Source organism: Coregonus clupeaformis, unplaced genomic scaffold (genome assembly GCF_020615455.1).
Source record: "Coregonus clupeaformis isolate EN_2021a unplaced genomic scaffold, ASM2061545v1 scaf1433, whole genome shotgun sequence".
Lineage (NCBI taxonomy): Eukaryota > Metazoa > Chordata > Actinopteri > Salmoniformes > Salmonidae > Coregonus > Coregonus clupeaformis.
Genome location: NW_025534887.1, coordinates 132,645 through 138,457, shown reverse-complemented (window position 1 = coordinate 138,457; position 5,813 = coordinate 132,645). Strand labels below are relative to the sequence as shown.

General features: G+C 44.7%; 1 long non-coding RNA gene across 1 annotated transcript; it reads left to right on the top strand.

Moving 5' to 3' along the window:
* Nucleotides 1-258: 258 nt before the first annotated feature.
* LOC123487048 lies at nucleotides 259-1,973 on the top strand. Its single transcript, XR_006659598.1, has 2 exons — nucleotides 259-432; nucleotides 635-1,973. It is a non-coding gene; the product is annotated as an uncharacterized LOC123487048 (long non-coding RNA).
* Nucleotides 1,974-5,813: the final 3,840 nt, after the last annotated feature.

The following is a 5,813-nucleotide window of genomic DNA, read 5'->3' as shown; positions in this document are numbered from 1 at the left end:
GTGTGTTGGTCCCTATCAGTTACCTGGTGTTCTGGGCGGTGCTGCTGGGGTTCAATCAGTACTCGGAGCATCAGTTCTAACTCTGTGTCCCTCCTCCCCCTCTCCCCCCTCCCTCTATCCTCTCCCTCCTCCCTCTCTCCCCCCTCCCTCTATCCTCTCCCTCCTCCCTCTCTCCCCCCTCCCTCTATCCTCTCCCTCCTCCCTCTCTCCTCCCTCCCTCTATCCTCTCCCCCCTCCCCTCCCCCTCTCCCCAGGTGAGTGTGTTGGTCCCTATCAGTTACCTGGTGTTCTGGGCGGTGCTGCTGGGGTTCAGTCTGTACTCGGAGCCCGTGGTGTGTGGCATGGGGATCGTCATCATGCTCACCGGGGTACCCGTCTACTTCGTTGGGGTGCACTGGAAGAAGAAGCCCAAATGTGTCTACAGGGTCGTGGGTGAGTGACTCCTACAGCCCTTGTATTACATTTAGGTCATTTACCCAGACGCTCTTACTCAGAGCAACTTACAGTCAGTGCATTCAACTAAGGTGGGTGAGACAACCACACATGCTGCCATCTCTGTATTGACGCTGATAAGACAGTCAGTGTCTGTCCTGTCTATGTCTCTGACCCCCACTGCCTGTCTCTTGTGTTACAGAGTGTGTGACCTACGTGGGTCAGAAGCTGTGTTTCGTGGTGTTCCCCCAAGAAGACCTGTCAGAGATCACCCCCCTCACAGCCTACGATAAACACAACGACTGAACGTGCCCCTCACAGCCTACGATCAACACAACGACTGAACGTGCCCCTCACAGACTACGATCAACACAACGACTGAACACCTCTCTCCCTCCGTCCATCTAACAGAACGGCCTGATCCTGATCCGGCTGCCTGCCTGCCAGGGACTTTTTAAACCTCTTTCTTGTTCGTTGCCTTCTACTCCCTGGATGCGTCCCAAATGAAACCCTATTCCCTATATAGTGCACTACTTTTTTTGACCAAAGCACCATGGGCCCTGGTCTAAAATAGTGCACAAAACAGGGAAATGGGTGGCATTTGGGACGCACAGCGTCTCTCCTCAATAGTAAAGAGATGGTTTCCACCCTGGTGCTTCTGAGAGGCTCTCAGGCTCTGTTTAGTGGGTTGGGGAGCATCAGGGATCATCCCAGGTTGTGTTGGTCTATACCCTCTCCCCTTCTCCTCACTAGACAGATAACGCCAAGACGCCATACTCAAGGAACTTCTGTTTTCTGAGATATTAGTTTTATTTTTTTATTAGTATTTGTTTTTGAAATGGGTCTAATATTTGTCAATTCTATTGTGCCTTACCATTGGGAATAGTTTTTTTTTTAATTATATTTTTTATTTGACGCGGCCTATTCATTTTGTGGTGATAAATACGTTTTAACTGTGTAGTATTCCCTGAGGTACGGTAGTAGTTGCAGTGGTTTTTCTTTGGCTGTAATTCCCACAACTTCCTATGACTTCCGCTGAGCTGTTTGACCTGTGGTAACTTCTACAGTTTGGTGGTGATGGGATACGGGTCTGACCTGTGGTAACTTCTACAGTTTGGTGGTGATGGGATACGGTCTGACCTGTGGTAACTTCTACAGTTTGGTGGTGATGGGATACGGTCCTGACCTGTGGTAACTTCTACAGTTTGGTGGTGATGGGATACGGTCTGACCTGTGGTAACTTCTACAGTTTGGTGGTGATGGGATACGGGTCTGACCTGTGGTAACTTCTACAGTTTGGTGGTGATGGGATACGGTCTGACCTGTGGTAACTTCTACAGTTTGGTGGTGATGGGATACGGGTCTGACCTGTGGTAACTTCTACAGTTTGGTGGTGATGGGATACGGTCTGACCTGTGGTAACTTCTACAGTTTGGTGGTGATGGGATACGGGTCTGACCTGTGGTAACTTCTACAGTTTGGTGGTGATGGGATACGGTCTGACCTGTGGTAACTTCTACAGTTTGGTGGTGATGGGATACGGTCTGACCTGTGGTAACTTCTTTCGGGAAATCTCTTCCTAGAAGACGGACGCTTCAGTTAAGCCCTAAAGCATTCAGCAGGGAAAGGATCCAAACTAAACCCAGCAGCACTAACTCAACTTGCTTCAAACAACTTGCTTCAACAAGGCAATATAAGATGTAAAGTTAACTATGTCTTTATACCACGCGCCAAGTATACATAGAGTCAATAGTACTTTGTCACTGACTCACAAGTGCAATGTCCACAACTAGTGAAACGCCTGAAAAGACAGACAGAGAGGAGATTGGAAAACGAGTGAAACGCCTGAAAAGACAGACAGAGAGGAGATTGGAAAACGAGTGAAACGCCTGAAAAGACAGACAGAGAGGAGATCGGAAAACGAGTGAAAACTCACTGGAACTCATTTTAATCTATGCAAACAGTGTTTGGGATTCCAGACTAGAGGTGCGCCTCAAATGGCCCCCTATTCCCTATGTAGTGCACTACTTTAGACCCAGGGCCCACACGGCTCAGCTCAAAAGCAGTGCACTACATAGGGAATAGAGGGTACCGTTAGGAACAGAAGTCTAGGAATGTTCCTGTTTTTATTTTTTATTGCCTGTTATAGCCTACAACACCAGATAGTGAGGACTTGAGGTTTTGCACTAGAATCTCTCTGCAGGGTTTTTAATGCAGAGGGGTAAGTAACTATGGTAACTATGCCACTAATATCAAGGGAAGCTTCCTGCACATCCGTCTATAAAGAGCACTGCCAATCATTATGGGATTATGAGTTTATTCACTGTGTCCCAGACAGCACTTTAGAATGGTTTCACTTCCTCATCTCATTTCCCTTCGTGACCATTGAGAGTAGAAAGGAATGTGTGCTTGAATAAGCTTGGAGTTTGCACTTTTAGTATATTCCATTGGTTCCATTGATGGATAGGGTTTCCGCAATTTAACATAGCTGAGTCATCAAGGGAAGGAGATGAGGAAAGGAACTAAGGAAGCTTGTAAAGGCTGTAGGTATACTGACCTTCTCTCTGGGGCTGGTGCATCCACACTGAGGCTGGGATTCAGTCAGAGACGACTTATCAACAAGAGCATTGATTGCACTACTGACAATGCGCCTTTTAAAGGTCATTTCATTCACGGTAAATGCTGCAGATGTCGGCTCAAGCAGAAACGAGCTTTAAATGTCAAGCGTTTGTCGACAACATGCATTTCATTGAATCCTGGCCTAAAGGTGTTTGACCAATGGAGGCTGACTGTTAATAGATCATGATCTTTAACTGTACTGGACTCACACCACATATTACACACACACTCTGGAACATATTACACACACACTCTGGAACATATTACACACACACTCTGGAACATATTACACACACACTCTGGAACATATTACACACACACTCTGGAACATATTACACACACACTCTGGAACATATTACACACACACTCTGGAACATATTACACACACACTCTGGAACATATTACACACACACTCTGGAACATATTACACACACACTCTGGCGAAACCTCTCCGGGCGTTGTGACTCGGAACGCACCCACACCCTCAATGCTAATACTGTAAACATGTCTGTGTTTTTCCTGCAGTTTCCTTCCTCAATGCTAATACTGTAAACATGTCTGTGTTTCCTGCAGTTTCCTTCCTCAATGCTAATACTGTAAACATGTCTGTGTGTTTTCTGCAGTTTCCTTCCTCAATGCTAATACTGTAAACATGTCTGTGTTTCCTGCAGTTTCCTTCCTCAATGCTAATACTGTAAACATGTCTGTATGTTTCCTGCAGTTTCCTTCCTCAATGCTAATACTGTAAACATGTCTGTGTTTCCTGCAGTTTCCTTCCTCAATGCTAATCCTGTAAACATGTCTGTATGTTTCCTGCAGTTTCCTTCCTCAATGCTAATACTGTAAACATGTCTGTGTTTTCAGCAGTTTCCTTCCTCAATGCTAATACTGTAAACATGTCTGTGTTTCCTGCAGTTTCCTTCCTCAATGCTAATACTGTAAACATGTCTGTGTTTCCTGCAGTTTCCTTCCTCAATGCTAATACTGTAAACATGTCTGTGTTTCCTGCAGTTTCCTTCCTCAATGCTAATACTGTAAACATGTCTGTATGTTTTCTGCAGTTTTCTACCAGCCCCCCACAGTGAGGCAAATTGTTAGCTCAACACAACAATGTAAATATTGTGTAAAGTAAAAGTGTCAGGGATTCACGGCAAACATCGCATTCCTCCGACGTATTGTGATACGTGCTATACATACATACTGTACCTGTATCTTCTGTTTTGTGAAATAGTTGTAAAATGTATGAGGATAACAACAATAGCTTATTAAATATAATTCTGAGAAACTAAAGAGACAAATATCTTTTATAAATTATGAGTGTGTGTTTATGTGCGCTTAGAGGTACCTCTACTATCATCAGTGGTAGGTATCTCTACTATCATCAGTGGTACCTCTACTATCATCAGTGGTACCTCTACTATCATCAGTGGTACCTCTACTATCATCAGTGGTACCTCTACTATCATCAGTGGTATCTCTACTATCATCAGTGGTACCTCTACTATCATCAGTGGTATCTCCACTATCATCAGTGGTACCTCTACTGTCATCAGTGGTACCTCTACAATCATCAGTGGTATCTCTACTATCATCAGTGGTACCTCTACTATCATCACTGGTACCTCTACTATCATCAGTGGTACCTCTACTATCATCAGTGGTACCTCTACTATAATCAGTGGTAGGTACCTCTACTATCATCAGTGGTAGGTACCTCTACTATCATCAGTGGTACCTCTACTATCATCAATGGTACCTCTACTGTCATCAGTGGTACCTCTACTGTCATCAGTGGTACCTCTACTATCATCACTGGTACCTCTACTATCATGAGTGGTACCTCTACTATCATCAGTGGTATCTCTACTATCATCAGTGGTACCTCTACTATCATCAGTGGTACCTCTACTATCATCAGTGGTAGGTATCTCTACTATCATCAGTGGTACCTCTACTATCATCAGTGGTACCTCTACTATCATCAGTGGTACCTCTACTATCATCAGTGGTACCTCTACTATCATCAGTGGTATGTATCTCTACTATCATCATTGGTACCTCTACTATCATCAGTGGTACCTCTACTATCATCAGTGGTACCTCTACTATCATCACTGGTACCTCTACTATCATCACTGGTACCTCTACTATCATCAGTGGTAGGTACCTCTACTATCATCAGTGGTAGGTACCTCTACTATCATCAGTGGTACCTCTACTATCATCAGTGGTACCTCTACTATCATCAGTGGTACCTCTACTGTCATCAGTGGTACCTCTACTATCATCAGTGGTACCTCTACTGTCATCAGTGGTACCTCTACTATCATCAGTGGTAGGTACCTCTACTATCATCAGTGGTATGTACAGTGATGTGAAAAAGTGTTTGCCCCTGTCACGAAGTCAGGCACAGGACACAGAACTCTATGAAACTTACTTTACTGAATAAGTAAAGAAATCAATACAAGATACCTCCACACAGGGAGGAACAAACCCGCTCACCAACGACACACAAAATGAAAAAACAAACACGCACAACACACATTGGGAGCCACCGGGTTAAATAGGGAAGGAGTAATCACATAATGGGAAACAGGTGTGTGACAATCAGACAACAACAGGTAGAACATAGAAACATATAACATAGATCGGCAGTAGCTATTACTCCGGTGACGACGAACGCCGAAGCCTGCCCGAGCAAGGAGGAGGGGCAGCCTCGGCAGAATCCGTGACAGCTCCCTTCCTGATTTCTTATTTTGTCA